We start from the raw sequence: 18,103 nt of genomic DNA, 5'->3' as shown, positions 1-18,103 counted from the left end.
ACGGAGTGGAGGAGGAGATTGATGATATGAGGGCCACGTGGGTAAGCGGATGAGACGACGGCGAGCAGAGACGTAGCCAAAGATGTAGAGGCGGACTAGGACATGCACTATAGACTTTCAAGCCCATCAAAGCTCTTCTTGGAGGGGACTGCTCGACTAGAGGCATCACCCTCAACATGGCCCTCCGGATACAGACATCAGACAGACCGCACCCCCCACCACTAACAGAGACGACCCGACAAACAACAAGTATGTGACATTTTTGCAGCCCATAGGAGAGCCACCACGACACCTGGCTATGTATTTTGCTTTTGTCTATGAGATTGACAACTAGTTTTGTTTGTTGAGGTTTGAGTTTTCTTTAGCTTAGCATAATACTCAGGAGGGCCTTATTGAACCTTCGGATTCAGCCCATTGTGGTTTGTATGAGTTGCTCTGTGATTGCACTTTGTCTCATAGGCCCACGAGGCCTCCCAAAGATGGTAATACATCTTTCTTTCTTTCTCTCTCTCTCTCTCTCTCTCTCTCTCTCTCTCTCTCTCTCATGGCTTGAACACTTTACCAACTATCTTAGCGGCATAAGAAGAACTAGATCATCATATTATATTGTTTACAACTACACTTCCCAGCATTTAGCCTTTGGACACTTCCAACAAGAAGGAACATAGTCGAGAAGTGAGCATTTAAATTGATAATGCATAGCAAAGGATAGGACATCTCAGCCATGGTGGTATTGAGTGAGCTCCGCAAATGTAGGTGTAGCTGCATGAAATTTTCATATCTCATTCTTCTAGAAAACAAGTACTTTTATTAGAGCTTTGAAAGCTATACAAAGAGTCAGCTATTTGTGAGAAGCTAAATAAAAAGTGGTTTTCTTGCAACCTGCTTCCCTAGGTCCCAGCTCACTGCTAGTGTACCTGGAAGTAGGTGGACACAATCCGTGTGGTAGACTATACAACCAACCTCGATCCATCAAAATACTAAGTATCCTTGTAGACCATGCCTTGCATAAGCACTCACGCCACACAAATGTCTTCTTGGACACCTCTATACCTTGCTTTAGATAGCATACAACCTGTAGATGATATATAGTCAAATGTTGATGAGAGTAGTGGTGGAGGAACTTGTTGCCTCTCCACCATGTGATGCAAATGTTCCAGGTAGTGCATTGGCAACTATCCCCCACATATTGTCCTGTAGAGAATATTTAAGGCATTGTCGGGAGCGTAGGCTAGACTCATGGATCACTTGATTCTAAATGTCTTCTCAACCAGCAATTATGCAAGGAAGACCACCTCTATAGAGAAAGTGTGTCGTTCAGCATTGTCACATGCTTTGTGCTGATGGGAAACTCCGTCAAATCAGTAAACAATCATCTTTTGGTCCCCTACTATATCGAGTGGAATATCCTATCCTTCCTCATTTGCTCTAGCTAGGCCTATGGGGATGCCTCCATGAGCCACTAGCCAAAAGAAATAGAAGATCTTCCACAAACAAAAACTCGGCCACAGTCGAGACCAAAGCATGGTGAGTGCTTCGTGCAACGCCTATTGCTCCAACGAGTGTTCCTATTGTGAGAGGTCCAAAAGGATGCACCTAGCTGCATCTACCTATCAATGTGGGAGGAATACAAGAAGAAAGGCTTCCACACTACCCTCTCAGATTGCGGCCTTGTCTAGGCAAGCCAAAAGAACTCTCTTGGAACCCAATGTAGCTCTCTCAGGGGCGGCCCTCTCAAAGCCACACACCTCCACTAGGCGTACTTTTCTCTTGCCTAGGGTCAAGGATCCAATGATTCCCCAACCGTCCCACAACCTAATCCTCTTCCATTATATAGGGGGTCCAACACGTGGTGATCCAAAATATATCACACATATGCATTCGTTGCCCAAGCATGACGCCCTTCTGATCATGGATCTTTGGGTGCCACATAAGGGGCTGCCACTCTATCTCCTCTTTATACTAAGGGCTAGCTCAAATGAGAGTTGTTAATAAGTGTTACAAAGCCTCATCAAACCCACATCAAGGGGGATCCCTTCCTAGTCAGAAGGATGTTCATAAAAATCCACTTGTGTGATAGAGCTGCAATTGTCCCCTCATCCGCAAGGTATTAGGCCCTAGGTATTTACTATACTAAAAGTGACATTGGGCTTATGGTTGCCAGCTTGTGCACCTGAAGTTTCTAGATGATCCCCTTGGTTGATCTGTAATGGCTAGGAGGCATATTATTCCTACCATGCTTTGTTTCTTCCAAAGGTAAATTGTATTAATGCTTGAAAAAAAACATACAATCAGCTTCCATAAGGAGCTATCGATGAAAACAAGAAAAGGAACAGGTTGCCGAGCTACAAGGATGACACCCATTTCCAGATCTCATGGTGCCTTGCCTATAGAGATTCTGAAATAGGAGCTAGCAACCATGGTGGTGATCTATATACCCAACACATACCCCTCGGAGACAGGGTGTAGAAGATGCCTGTCGACCAAATCTAGTAGAAGTGCTCCCGTCTCTCGACTGTCGCTCTCGAGCTTGGAGTACCGCGCTCCAAATGATGGCGCGCAAGGTGAATATAATATCCTGCCAAATGGCTACTAGGGTAGCCGTCAGAGAAATCGCCTACCTCCCATCACCCGGCTGCAACGGGACACCCAGATGTTCTAGGCAGTAATGCTGGAAACAGTGTCCCAAACACCATCCTCTGGGACAGATGATGGGCGTGGACGGGAGGGCTGCACTGCATCATGAATCTCGATTTGGGAAACCAAGGGACTAGGATTAGTTCAAGAACCAGGAATGCATGCATTTTGTTGGTGGTGGTGGCCTTCACCCCTCACTTGAAGCATGGTGAATTGGCAATGGAAGCCCGTGCCTGTGACACGTGTACATTTGTGGGAGAAATCCCATATGCAACTATGTGGCCCTAGTGGCCTTAGATATAAAGGCTTGTATTTCCCCCTCTCTCATCCCTCCCATCATTTTATGAAGGAGAGAGAGGCCCTTTGCATGGCTAGGGGGCGAGGCTTGGGACCCCCCGCCCCCGGTGCACACGTGGCATGCTCTACGCGCCCACATGGTATCAGAGCAGGCTCGTCTTGCAGACTTGGTTGTGTGTTTTGGCGTGGCCTTCACGTGAATGACACGTGGTAGTCTCGCAGATTGTTTCGCAGCGAAGTTGGCGCGATCTGCGGCAGCGTTTAAGTGCATTTGTACCTTGATTTCGGCAACGGCTCTCATAAATCCTAACGCGTGTTCATTTGTTCCTCCTGTGGCTTTGGCAGCTAGCTACCCGTGCAATTTGGTAACGTGGACTTTGCTGTGTCTCACGTGCCTTGTGTGGTAGGCCCCTCCTTGGTTTGGTTCAAGGCCTGTTTAGCTCGAGATTTGTCCACAGGGGTGTGTTGGAGGTGGTGGCCGTCACCCCTCACTTGAAGCATGGTAAATTGGCAAGGGGAGCCCGTGCCTGCAATACGTGTATATTTGTGGGAGAAATCCCATATACAACTATGTGGCCCTAGTGGCCTTGATATAAAGGCATGTATTTCCCCCTCTCTCATACCTCTCGGGATTTTTTGGAGGAGAGGGAGGCCCTTTGCATGGCTAGGGGACGGAACTTGGGACCCCCTGTACTCGGTGCACATGTGGCGTGCTCTGTGCGCCTACACATTTGACTAACCTTTAATTGGTTAAAGCGTTGGTGTTTGTTTCATTAATGTGTAAGACTTGGAAGAGTGCAAAAAGGCTCATAAAAGATGGTGCAAGTGCCAAAAAGTAGGTCCTGTAAGGAAAAAAGCACCGGGAAGATGGCTCCAATTAATGAGGGCCCCGCGGGGTTCTGAAAAGGGCATAAAAGCTTCCCTAAAGTGGCCAAAAGCCCGAAATCTTAGCTTTTTGTAAAAAGTAGCTTTAGAAAGCAGGTCTAGCTTTTTGCTAGGCCAAGTCTATAAAAGAAGCGCCTCAAAGCTCCAAGTCTATATTGCAATAAAGACCTTCGCGAGGGGTGAGGCCAGCCATTCTTTCGAGCCTCTATCTCGACTTCAGCACTTGTTCGAGGAGTGATGAATAAACAAGTTTCTTCTCCCCACAAAGAAGAAATTGCACGTAAGCCTTCTCATGTTTTTGATGGATTTCTTTATCAGGCCTGTGGCCGAGTTCCATGATGTTGGTGCACTCCCTAGACCGTTTTGTTGGGTCAGGTAGCCATGCTTCTCTTTGAGCCTCTGAGCTATTTGGGATGTACAGATTAGTAGATTCATCATGTCATGTCTTGTTCTTGGCTCCATTCTAGTGATCTCTCACCGTGCCTTCATGGGGGGGTGTTAGAACATGAAGCCAAAGTGCTGAATAATTTGGGTGTGTGTGTGTAAGCAGCTATTTCTTTTGGAGATGTATAGTGTGGGAGCTTTTTCCATTGGGGTGAAATTGGCAGCACGTCGCATTGCTTCCCCTTCCTGCCCCCGTTGCTCTCATCACCGTGAGACAGTTCCCCATTTGTTATGGTCTTGCCCGCACTCTCGGATATTGATCACTCATGTCTCTCATTTGCTGCGGCTTCGGTTTCCCTCCATCAGATTCGAGAAACTCTTCTGGATGTTTGGATGCTTCTCATCTCAGATGTCTCCATTCCTCCTTTTCTTTCACTGGACTCGTTTTTGGGTACTATGGACTATTTGGACACAGAGATTGCATTCTAGGATGGGACAACAGTTTCCTCAGGCATATGCTTTCTTAAAAATGTCCCTCAAGCAATCTTTATATGATAGTTATGCTGCGAGGGACTTGGATGCTACTAGCCTTGAAGTGTTTTCTGACTGTTTTTGAGTTCTTCCATTAGGCTCTCTTTTGGAGTCTAATGTCATGTACATTGATCTCATGTTAATAATATAGTTATTGGTTTCACAAAAAAAAAAAGTGTGTGTAAGCAGTTGAGTGTGTGTGTGGTGGTGGTGTGTGTGTGTGTGTGAGAGAGAGAGAGAGAGACAGCCCTTGCAGATCAGCTCGAAAGCATTCCGTAACCAGCCCGTGAGCATCAGCACCCTGTTGTGCTGCATCAACGCCCTGAACCCGATCCTTTGGAGCAGAAATAAGCCGCCGTACAGCCTGTCAGACCTCTGTACAGCTTCCGTACAGCTGTACGGCTTGTACGGCCATTTTCGCTTGCTGTAACCTGCTGCTCCTGCATCATCTCTAGTTCCTGGTCTGTTTTCTGCGCAGGGTTTTGTATCCGGACTACAGCCACGCCCTGATCTTGAAGGCCTTCGCTCCCATTTCTCTCCTCTTCAGTCTCTGGGTCTGCTGCACCTTTCCCATCGCCAAAATCTGCTATTTCCCTCTGAAATATATTTCATTTGGGGTTTTTTTCTCTTTTTCCTCTACAACACTGTTTTCTATCCTATCTTGGCCTCTACATCCCTCTTTCCCTTCTTTCTCCTTACAAATATACTCTTTTGCTCTTCTCTGTGGGCTTCCTGTGGGCTTTTTTTGGGACTGGTTTTTCTTCCTCCACTACCACTTTACAGGTATCTCCTTTTTGAGTTCCACTTTCAACAAAGCTATGGCTGAATATTCCTATGAAAAGACATTTCAAAAGGAACGTTCGATTCACTGCAAGAAGCAAAAGCAGGCTGAGGGTCAGCATGACCCGGTACATGATACTCTTGAGGCCCAACTGGTCTACGATGTCATGCATGAAGGATTTGCATACACCAGGAAAGAGTGGAAAGACTCGGTTCCATCAGTTGGCCTCATGGTGGAAGTAGATGAAATTGTGGATCCTGTCAGAGAATATGCTAAAAATGCAGTAATTTTATTTTTTCTTGGCCGGATGCCACCTGCTGCAGAGATAGGCAACTGGTTGACTCACACACTGGCTGGCTCGTTTGTTCGCAAAGTGCACTATGCAGCCAGGGGTTTTTTTGAGGTTATTATGGTGGATGAGCTACACAGACAAATGCTTTTGGAACATTCACCTCTTTGTTTTGGGCAACAAATGGTGCATGTATTGCCATGGTCTCCCACAAAGGATCATCAGGCTTTAATCCGACATAGATGCCCGGTCTGGGTTGAAGTTGTAGACTTCCCACAATGCATGGCCTCACTCTTGCCTAAAATTGCAGCTTCTTTAGGCAAAGTGGTCTGCCCACCACGGCCTAATGGCAATTCAAATCGATTTTGCATTCTTTGGGATACTAATAATCCCACACCAGACTCTTATTCAGTCACGGTGAATAATGTGGACATGGGAAGTGCCTTTTACAAACTGAAACCCAGGATTATTTGCAGGGGCTTGTTTTGACTACAAAAAATTTGGACACATGGCTTCACAGTGTCCAATGAATTAGCATAAAATGCCTCCTGCTATTTTACCATTCAAATGCTACCAAGGATGCTCCTACTTCTATTGCAAATAAAAACAAAGGTAGTAGACAATTTTCTGGAATTCAGGATAAAGGCAAAGCTCCAGTGGTTTCAAATGGGAATGTTTCTTCACATTCACCTCCTGCTATTCAACCCTCGACAAAAGGACAGAAACCTCCAATTGATGGATGGCAAAGTCCAAGAAAGGTTATTTCTGCTAGAAGACTTCCACCCCCTCGTACTTGGAATGGTGCGTCTTCTAGTGGAAACACCCCGGAGGTCAATATAGGAATTGGGATCACATGGGCTGCAGTGACAGCCAGCAAAACACTCTTCCTTGAAGAAGAGGTTGCTGCTTTGCTGTCTACTCCTCAGGTGGATATTTCTTCTCAGGGGAGAAGCATTGACCCTGAGATAGAAATGCAGGGTTGACATCATGAAATTTGCTGTTGTCCATAGTTGTTATATTACTATGAATATCTGTAAATATGACTGCTCATATCAAATGTTTTACACTCAATGTCCAAGGGATGTGTGACAGTAGGGAATGGAAAACAGTGTGGCTGTACATCAATAGATTTCAGCCTGACATAGTGGCATTACAAGAACATAACCAACATGTCTATGCAGGAAAGACAGGACACTACTGTGGCTATGACATTTTCTATGCTGGAGAGCACTCTTTCTCAAGGGTGGTCATTTTGATCAAACATGAGCTCCAACCAGTTATTGCTTTAAATGACCACAAAGGCAGATGGCTTGTTCTTCAATGCGTTATTCGAGGAGAGGTGTTTGAATTTGCCTCTGTTTATGCACCTCAATCTTCTAGAGAAAGAACTGAAATTTGGGATGCCATGCAACAATATCCATGGAGATATCATGCCTTTATATGTGGGGATTTTAATAATGCTCCTCAATAGGGAGACGATACCTCCATACGTACTCATATGTTAACCCCTGAAAGGCATGTATGGTCTCAATTACTGATGCATCTGGATTTGGTGGACCTTTGGAAGGAATTGCAACCTTTGTCACCTGGATACACATTCCAACATAATGCTCTTTATCTTATCAGGCACGTCTGGATCGATGGTATAGTGTAGCTCCACAACAAAATGGGGATTTTACATGCAAAATGTGGATTGACTATGCCTTTGTGCATTCAGATCATGCACCTCTATGGTTGCGGTTATCCTTTCATGATATGCCAGATGATAGATTGCCACAAAGGCACCATCTGATCGTGAACAATAGCTACTTGCAACATGCTGTGTTCAAGGCCATGGTTACTGAAGCATCTCACTCTCTGTCTTCTCGCAGCCATGTTCATATTGATGATGCCTGGGATTCTTTTGTTTCCAAAATGCAAGTTGTGATAAGAAGTTACGGCAAGTCTTACATGAAGACTCTGAGGGAAACTATTGCTTAGGCCAAACTTACTTGTCAAGATCTCACTGAACTCAGCCATCTTCGTTCGTTGTCCCTGCATGAGCAAACAACACTATGCCAGGCCAGACATTGTCTTCAACTCCATGATCATAGAAAACTGGCCAAATGGGAGACTAGAGCCAGACAAAGAGCCTTTACAGATAAAGGCTGCTCTTCCAAAGAATTTTTCAAAAGCTTGCATCAGAGGAGATTAAAAACAGAAATTTGCAGGGTGCTTATGCCTGATGGATCATGGACCACCTCGCGGTCACAGCTTGCTTCTGTTTGTGCAACATTTCTCTTAGCAATTTGGTTCTGCAGTTCCTCCCTCACAGCAAGCTTTGGTTGCACGAAATTTTTTGTTATAGCATGTTTCTCCTATTATTTCCACTACTCAAGCTTTGGAATTGGAGGAACCTTTTACTGAGAGGGAACTGTCAGATGCAATCAAATCTTGCGGAAGATGGAAATCTCCAGGATGGGATGGTCTTACGGTTGAGTTTTTTCTAGAATATTGACCTCTTTTGAAGCATACATTGCTGCATATGGTGAACTCTGCATGGCAAAATCAGAAAATGCCAGACGCATGGAAGAGAGGTATTGTTAAACTCCTTCCAAAAAAACAAATCTGTGAATCTTTGGCAGACTGGAGACCTATCACCCTTATGCCAGTCATTCACAAAGTCACTACAAAAATGATTGTTGATCGGCTAAAGGGGTTTTTACATGATGGGTTGCATTCTGCCCAATATGGCTTTGTCCCGTATAGGCATATCATAGATAACATTGCTAATGCCTATGTTGGAATTAAATATGCCAAATACAGGCAGCAAGATGTTTTATTATTGCAAGTTGATATTGCCAAAGCCTTTGATACGGTTAAATGGGATTTTATTTCATCGATTAAATGGGATTTTATTTCATCGACTATGCACGCATTGGGATTTGGCACAAAAATGCAGCAAGTTATCACTTGGCTATATCAAGATAGTAAAGCTGCCTGCATACTTTCAAGGGATATTTCTACATCCTGGACTCTTGGCTGTTCTGTTAGGCAAGGATGTCCCCTAAGTGCTTTACTTTTTGCAATAGCCACTCATCCAATGCTTCAATATCTGGACCACCTTTTGGCCACTGACCAGTTGCATGGTTTGGAGATTACTGGCAGTCGCAGCATGATCGCTCAAGCATATGCAAATGATTCATTCTTTACTCCAAAAAATACTCGGAGTGATCTGTCCATGATTATGCAGGCTCTTTCTACATATGGATTGGCTGCTGGTCTTCGGGTCAATTTTCAGAAATCAAAATTGTTGCCGTTGCATGAACAGGAATGGCAGAGTCTTCTGTGGCCTGGGGAAATTGTCCCCGCTTCTCAATTTATTTGACATCTCAGCTATCCTCTAGGTTGGGAACTCACCCGTTCCCAACAAACTGATTGGGTGTTGACAAAGTTGAGGGCAAAACTTGAATATTGGAAGCTTGCAACTTGGCCACTACATGTTCGTTTGTGAATCGCACAATCCATTTTGATAGCATACATACAGTTTTATCTGCCTCTCATTATGTTCACTAAGGCAGAGCTGAACTCCTTTATGTCAACTATCATTGAAATTTTCTGGTGTGCCAAAAATGGCAAGAAAAGTCTCAGATTACTCTCTATGCATCGTCTCTGTTCTCCAAAGATGCACGGGGGTCTGAACATTCTCAATATTCATATGCATTTACTTGCTCACAGAGGAAAAATGATGTTGCAGTTTATGCAAGGAGATCATCCGTGGGCTTTAATGATCCGCTCTCTCTTATTACATATTCATACTTCTGCATTTGGGCATTGGCAGCCAACTCAATGGGATTTCATATTTGGCTCTATCCAAGGCAAGATCAAAGGCTGCCCTTTTGTTTCTCGCCTGCTTCTTGATTGGAAACATATCTTATCCCACTTGGAATGGCATGGCCGAGACTCTTTGTCAGGAAACTCCTTGAGGGCTGAGAATATTTATTGGTCTAAAGTATTCCACCCTTCTTTGGCCATTCAAGAACCAAGACGTTCTTACTTTCTCTCCTTTAAAAGCATCACTTCTATGGCAGATGTACTTTAGGATGATGGCACACTTTTATCCTTTTCTATGGCTGCCAGCAAATACGGTTTGGGAGCTCATTATCGTCCTCTCTGGCATCGGATTTCAGCAATGCTTCAACCGTTTTTGCCGGTACCTCGCATGGAACTTTAGAATAGGCTTGAGGATTGGATTTTATGCTCTTCTTACTCTTCAGCCCGTCCTTTGAAGTTCTCACATATCACAGTGCCATCATTGTATAAAGTGCTATTACTTTCGCCTTGGATTTCTGACAGAGCAAATACTGTTTGGCATATGGATCGCCTACTAAAGTGGTGGAGAAAAAGGCTGCGTCTCCTTTGGCATTACAACGTCCCTCTTCGACAACAGCTTTTTCTTTGGCGAGTCCTGCTTGGCATTTTTCCATCTGGCCAGCTACTTGCACACAGACATATTGCTCCGGCTGTTTGTCACAGATGCTTACACCCCACTGAATCTGTGCTACACATTTTTTGGTTCTGTCCACATACTTGCACCTTCATCGCTCTCATCCAACAGAGGCTTCGAGCGAGATTTCCCACTGTTACTTTTGGCAAGCTTTTCTGGTTGTTTGGTTTTCATCCACTGAGACAGGGTTTTGATTTATTTTTTATATGGGTACGCTACTGATTGTTGTGACAAGACTAGAAAGTACAATGCCTTTATAGAATAGGCACACACACTCTAGGTTCACATGTATATGGGATAAGTCCCATAGTGACATGTGGCACTCTAGGATATAAAGTAGTCTAGTACTACTTCTAGGACTCAATAAAACACACTAGAACACTCTTTTTTTTGTGAAGAAATCTTTTATTGCTGTAAAATAATTACATTCATAGTTACTTCGAAACTGAAGTAACTATCACTCAACTAAAGATCTCAGTATAAGCTGTATACACATCCTGATCAATCAAATGAGTCTGAACACAATCATAGAATGATTGCTGCAGAGATCGTTTGAAAAAAATAAAGGATGAAAAAAGGGGATCACCAAAGACTCTATGATTTCTGTCCATCCATAAAGTCCATAGTGCCCCAATAGTCAGCAGATATACATGGGAGTCTCCCTACAGAGATGAGATGAGGGGTACAGGAGGAGTTCAAGGTTCGAGTGGAGTTGCAATCCTTTTCAGATCCGAGGGACCATTTCAATAGAGCAGAGAGATATACATTATAGATTTCTTTGGATCCAAATTCGACACATGGACAGCCGGGATCTGTTTGTCGCAGTTTGCTACTTCCCCCCTGAGACCTCCCACTTTGCCAGAGATATCCTAGGTGATGATGAGACGTCCCATATCAGTCCATCGTTGACTTATCTAGCCGTGGAGAAGTCCTCCTAGTGGGGGACTTCAGCGCGAGGACAAGGGCCCGTCAGGTACCACTTCTTGACTTCAGAGATGATTCCACTCTAGTGCCAAATATTGACCTTGAGGAGACAGGTATGCTACGAGTTTTGGCTGACAGGCGAGGTCCATTCTCATCTTATGGGCAGGCCCTATTAGACCTCAGTAGGATACATGATCTCATTATCTATAATGGTCTTGACAGATGGCCCGCTTCAGGTGGTTTCACATGCTTTTCACATGGGGGGGGCTTCAGTGTTGTTGATTACATCATGGGATCCCCTGTCTTCACATCTCGCATTACTGAGCACCTCTCCCCCCAGCGGCTGATCATACATACCTTTTCTTTATCATCTCCACCTCCCTTCGCATAGCACCTTCCACCCCACTCAATGCTTACGCCACCTACCATGATATACGCTTTGATCAGGATCACTCACCTTCTTACTCTGGCCGTCTGTACATACTTCTCACTTATATTGACTTCATACCCCTTTTAAAGGATCATGCTGCCCTTGTCACCTGCTCACTACATGAGGCTACCATTCACACTTTCCCCCACACCACCCGCTCCACCCGCCCATCACCCCCTAGAATCGTACCCTGTAATAGTTGGTACGATGATGAGTGTAAGGCTTTACATCGTCAACTCAGATTCAAAACCAAAAACAGTCTTCCGAGCGCACCAGATACGCTACGCGAATACCGTAGACTGGTACGCAGGAAGAAACTAGACTTCGTTCGTTGGAACGAGGAGGAGCTACTGAACATTTTGTTTGGTAACAACTCTAAGGACTTCTGGTGGAGATTTCTAGAAGGATGGTCCCCTCCGCCACTCACTGACACTTAGATCTAGTTTGATTATGCATGCACACTTTATGACATCCCAAATCAGCCAGTACCTAACCTCTCACACATGTCTCGTCCCACATCCTGCACCCTCTTTACTAGAGGAGGGGTAAAGGATGCCGTAATGAAACTTCATAATGGCCGAGCGAAGGATCATGAGGGGCTATGCACTGAGTTCATTGCATATGGGATTAACCTCCTAGCCCCGATCTTAGCAAAGCTTTTTAATGAAGCTGTTTGTTTGGGATTTCCACACACTTGGACCATTAACACTATCTCACCCATCCACAAGGCAAGGGATCCCATGAGCCTGGAGAACTATAGGACCATTATGATTGGACATGTCAAGTCCAAGATTTATGCATCAGTACTTGACTCTGAGGTTAGCAGACTTGCAGAGTGTCGAGGACTTAGAGTAGCAGGACAGGCCAGATTCCGCCGGCGTGATCATGAAACCATGGACCACATTCTCATGCTCAGAGGTACTATCGAGGAGGCAAGGTCACGGAAGCTGAGGGTTTATTGTTGCTTTGTGGATTTCCGCAAGGCATTTGACACGGTTCCGAGAGCCCGCCTCATATGGCGCCTACAGTACTTGGGTTATGACCAGGAGATCATTTGGGCTGTCATGGCACTTTACGAGAGAGTTTCAGGTAGAGTTCCAGCAGGATCCGGGTGGACAGACGAGATCATGAGCACCATCGGGGTCAAACAAGGGTGTCCTTTGTCGCCTACCTTGTTTGGCCTCTACATTGACGAGCTTGAGACAGTGATGCAGACACAAGGGAGTGTAGGTTGCTCTCTTGCGGGCACGCTGATCCAGATTTTGCTCTACACAGATGACGTGGCTCTCTTGTCTTCCTCAACAGAGGGGCTTCAAAGACACCTAGACGTACTACAGTCCTTTTGTGAGTCTCATGATTTGAAGGTCAACCTGGGTAAAACCAAGGTCATGATCTTCAATACATCTCGAGCCATCATGCGTCAGGAGCAGTTCACATTTGAGGAGTCATTTGTTGAGATAGTTCATCATACACTTATCTTGGGGTTATCTTCTCCGGACCCAGCTTCACTATGAGACCCGCGATGCAGACACGCTTGAGTAGAGGGTATGCTTCATTGGCCAGACTAGAGAGGCAGTGCTTCCGCTCGCACTTTCAGGATCCACGCACCAAGGGGTTGCTTCTTGACTCCCTGGTTCACCCAGCAGGGATGTATGGCAGCCCTTGTTGGGGGCCAAACTTGTCGGATACAAAGTGGGCCCATGTGGAGCGGCTACAGGTTCTCATGTTATCACGGATGATTCGTGGTAAGTCATCCGTTCCTCACCAGATCATTCAGGCTGAGTTTGGGTCATCCCTTTTACAGCTAGATGCTGTATTTTAGGTCATCACGTATCTATATCGAGTTAGGGAATATGGGGATTATACCTCGGGGTGTAGCAGGCTACCATGATAGCTCTATCTTCTTCTATGGCACTTGCAGCAAGATGAGACCAGAGGTGCTGGTATGCATGTACAGAGAGATGGTTTGAGCGATTGGGGCTCCACATGGATGGACTACCTCCCTTCCAGTACAGCATGGATGCTCTGTTTTCTCCCCTCTTATCACACGAGGTCAAACAGATTATCCATGAGGATCTACTACAGCTACACACATTTCGGATCTCGTTGGGACCGAGTGAACTTAGCTTATATAGAGATCACTTCTTACATATCACAGCAGAGGGTTTCATTGACCCACTAGGATACATGCAGATTCACCTACCCCACTTGCTGAGGATCTCTCTTGGACAATTCTGGGTCTCTTCACACAGACTTCACATCGAGAGCAACAGAGCAGAGCAACTACCCAGGGAGAGGCGCATATGCACATTGTGTGACATGTAGGAGGTTGAGACAGAGGAGCATTTCATCTTCAAGTGTCCTGTGTACTATGAGATCCAAGGGCGTTGGGATTTTGGCATGTTTCCTGTTTTTGGTATTCATTACACTTCGAGAGTTCAAAAACACCTTCATTCTTGAATTTGGCATCATTTTTTTGGATTTCTGACCCACGGTCTTTGCTTCAACTTTTTTTTGCCAGTGTGTTGAAACTCGAGTTTGAAGCAACCATTCGCAGATCTATTAGTTCCCATGGACTCAGGAGGTCCTAAAACTTCTGTGTTGCTCATCATTTGCACTCTGGTGGGGTTTACAAATAGGTTTGTTTGCAAATACGTTTTTTGGTCCGTGTGTTGGACTTGGTGATTGCGACCACAGTTTTTAAAACCGTTTGTTCCATTGTGTTCTGGAGGCCTAAAATCCCCTACCTATCAGCTCTTGCACAATTCCATAGAGATTTGGAGGACTTCTGTCTCTCCTCTTCTAGTGGTTGCCGCTTCATTTGGACAAATTTTCTTTGAAGTTATTGTTCACGATGGATGGCCTATAACGTCTACAAGGTTAGGGGCCGTAGTAGTGCTTATGCTTACTACCATAGCATTGGATTATAGCAGTGACTCAGCATTAACCTAAAGGCATGTCACCGTGTTAAGGAGTCATTGTGTTAGCACTAAAGCAATCGGCTGGCTATATATAGGCAGCGGGTCAGCATTAATAGTGCAGTGGGTCAGAAGCCATTGGGTTAGGCTTATAAGACAACTAGCATAGTCTCATTGCATTAACCTTATAGCAACAAGACTAGGCTTACTAGTAGGAAAGTTTGAGCTAGGCCTCGGGGTGAGTCAGGTTCATTGTCTGAGATCATGATCACAAAGGGGGAGTCGCATGCTATAAGGTCATGAGCGCAGATGGTGTCTATGAAAACGGAGCCCATTGCTTGGAGTTGTGGCTGAGGTTTGGTACTGTGACATGAAGTTGGGGGGGTGTTTGGCAAGTTTCATTCATGAGGCACTTAGACACCGTGAGAGGATACTCCGAGCATGGAGACAGAAGCAGACTTCTTCGGCTGACCCCTCTCAGAGCTCTATTACGGAGTTCTTTTAGCTAGATCACATGGACCCCCACGAGACGAGGCCTCGACATGACCGTGACCCGACAGCTCAGACAGAGGGTCGACACACAAATCACACTTGGGGACATCCCCTCCTTGTTTAGAGTCGGAGCCCGACCGACAGGGGTCACAGTAGCCCTAGTCAGACGCAGAGCTACGACCAGGAGACATGCCAGGACTACACCTCTAAGTGGCCGACAACACTATTGCTGACTTCATGCCTCCACTGCCTCATCCATCCTAATATCTTGCTGCTACCGATGATGATGATGATATTGATGACGATGCTGAGATTGATATATAGTCGACCATCGACATGACTATGTTGTACTTATGACTTAGTACTGCCATTCTGCATTTTTGCATTTTGCATTGGTATGGACGCTCGTTTAGTAGCTCCACTACCACAGCTTGTTGTATCAGGATTTTCACAGTCTCATAGACCCATCGGTCTTCCGAAGACTTTAATAAACTTCTTTCTTTCTTTCTATATAAAGATCTGCTTTGTTGATTTTGTTCTTGGCTATAATAGCCATCTCTTTCTTGGCTGAGCTGACCTCAGTGGTAATCATCTCTTCAACCGTGGAGACAAGTGTTGGTGCTGGTGGAGATGAGCTGCATTTTTGTAGAACTTCAGCAATGATCCCCTGCTTACCATTACTTTCCATTTCCTTCACTTTCTTCCCGAGAGCTACTACCATAAGCCTGAGCTCTCTTACTTCCTGCTATAGATAGTAGATTTGCTCTTGCGGGTCTGATCCAATCCTTCGCTTAAAGTATAGAGCATATGGGCTGGGTGCCGCTGATGAGGCTGCAATATCAGAGTACAAGGGCTTGCTGACTAGTGTGGTGGCGAAGTGCTTCATCTTAGGGAAAGAGGGGGACTCCATAACAGTAGCATGTGCAATCTATGGACCCCTTAGCTGACGCTAACCCCTCAAACTAGGCCAGGGGATCATCCCAATTTGAGGTGTATTAGGTCTCCTTGCTTCTGCTCTGCTTTGGATGACCTGGACAAAAAGGTTGCTCCGTTGTTGTACGGCCTTTGCTGTACGGCCTGCACGACGAAGGCCAAAGCAGACGAATGTACAGCGGCGGCTGTACAATGAAGGCAAAAGCAAACCATGCACAGTGGCAGCGGCAGCACTTGTACGGCGGAAAGGAGGAGAGAGAGAGAGAGAGAGAGAGAGAGAGAGAGACGCAAGTGGAAGTGAATCCTCTAGGAAAAGAAACATTTCAAAGATCGCTTCTTAGATTCTCTACCAGGAGAGCTTCATCCTGAGCGGCCAGAATCGCCATGTCATAGAGCTCATTCCAAGAAGTGAAGCCCTGAATCAGCCACCTATTGCATGAGCGCAACACAGACTGAAATTATGGCCTAGGTACAGGATCTACTTTCTAAAAAACTTATCGGACCTAGTTCTTCACCTTTTTATTCACCTGTTCTTCTCGTTCAAAAAAAGACAGATCCTATCGCATGTGTCTGGATTATAGAGCCCTCAACAAAATGACGGTCAAGCATAGGTTTCCAATCCCCCGCATTGATGATAGATTGGACAGATTCAAAGGAGCCACCATCTTCAGTTGCATTGATTTGAAAAGCGGGTACCATCAAATAAGGATCCATCCTTAGGATATTCATAAGACAACTTTTCAGTTCACGTTTGGATTGTAGGAGTCTTTGGTGATGCCTTTCGGGTTAACTAATACACCAGCTACTTTAAACCGCATGATGGGCCGGATTTTCAGGCCCTACAGGCACTTCACAAGTATCTTCTTTGATGACATATACCATGATGCATGTGGAGAGTGTGTGGGAGCTGCCCTTCAACAGAATGGTCGAGCCATAGCCTATAAGAGCTGGAGGCTACGTGACGCAGAGAGATACATGGGTATCTACAAAAAAGAGATGTTGGCTGGCATTCATGCTTTAATCATTTGAAGCATTATCTTCTTGGAATTGACTTTACAATCAAGACTGACCACCAAAGGCTCAGGTATTTTCTGACCCAGACAAAAATCTCCGTAAAGCAAATACAATGGGAAAATTTCTTGTCCATGTTTCATTTTCAGATTGTCTATGCTCCAAGACCCCAGAATAGGTAGGAGATGCTTTATCAAGAAGGGGCCTGTGTAAACAATGTTACCATATCTCATCATAGGGACCTAGAGGCCATGAAAGAGCTTTACTTACAGGATCTAGATTTCGGAGAGATTACGAGAAATGTTCAACAGGGACAGTCATCCAGTCAGTACACACCTAAGGATGGTTTCCTTATGAAAGACGATCACCTTTGCGTGACTCGAGATGTTATGCTCTAGTTGAGATAACGTGACCTCGAAAGGGTCGGCAAACATTTTCCTTTGTGTGGACCAACCTTTGTATTATATTTTACTGTGTTTCAAATAAGCACTTTAAGGAATCAATGTCAAGGTCCTTGGTGAGGGTGAAATGGCATAGACTAGATCAATCTAAGGCTGAGGGCCTACATGCACCTAAATGTGTGAATTGCCAAGGGGCAAATGGAACAAGAGAGGGATAAAAAGGGTGTATGCTAGGGGCTCCCTAAGATGAAGCAGTTCACCATCACACCAGTCAGCAAGCCCTCGTACTCTGATATTGCAGCCTCATCAGCGACACCCAGCCCGTATGCACTATACTTTAAGCGAAGGATTGGATCAGACCCGCAGGAGCAAATCTACTATCTACAGCAAGAAGTAAGAGAGTTTAGGCTTATGGTAGCAGCCCTCGGGAAGAAAGTGAAGGAGGTGGAAAATAATGGTAAGCAGGAGCTCATTGCTGAAGTTCTAAAAAATGCAGCTCATCTCCACCAGCACCAACACTTGTCTCCACGGTTGAAGAGATGATTACCACTCAGGTCAGTTCAGCCAAGAAAGAGATGGCTATTATAGCCAACAACAAAGTAAACAAAGCAGATCTTTACACAGAGGTAAAAGAGCAGGAAAACATTGCAAAAAAAAAGAAAATAGTGTGCATTGGGGGGCTACCAGAGGATTGCCTTGGCTGT

At 45.2% G+C, this 18,103-nt stretch overlaps 1 protein-coding gene across 1 annotated transcript in view; it reads right to left on the bottom strand.

Moving 5' to 3' along the window:
- LOC147899634 (sodium/hydrogen exchanger 5-like) overlaps nt 1–18,103 on the bottom strand; it is a 166,935-nt gene that overhangs the window by 46,018 nt on the left and 102,814 nt on the right. The window lies entirely within an intron of this gene.

The sequence above is a fragment of the Dipteris shenzhenensis genome, chromosome 8 (genome assembly GCF_047967505.1).
Source record: "Dipteris shenzhenensis isolate YYH24624 ecotype China chromosome 8, Dip_SZ_1.0, whole genome shotgun sequence".
Lineage (NCBI taxonomy): Eukaryota > Viridiplantae > Streptophyta > Polypodiopsida > Gleicheniales > Dipteridaceae > Dipteris > Dipteris shenzhenensis.
Note: the sequence above shows the minus strand (reverse complement) of the source record. Positions and strands in the feature narration are given on the sequence as shown.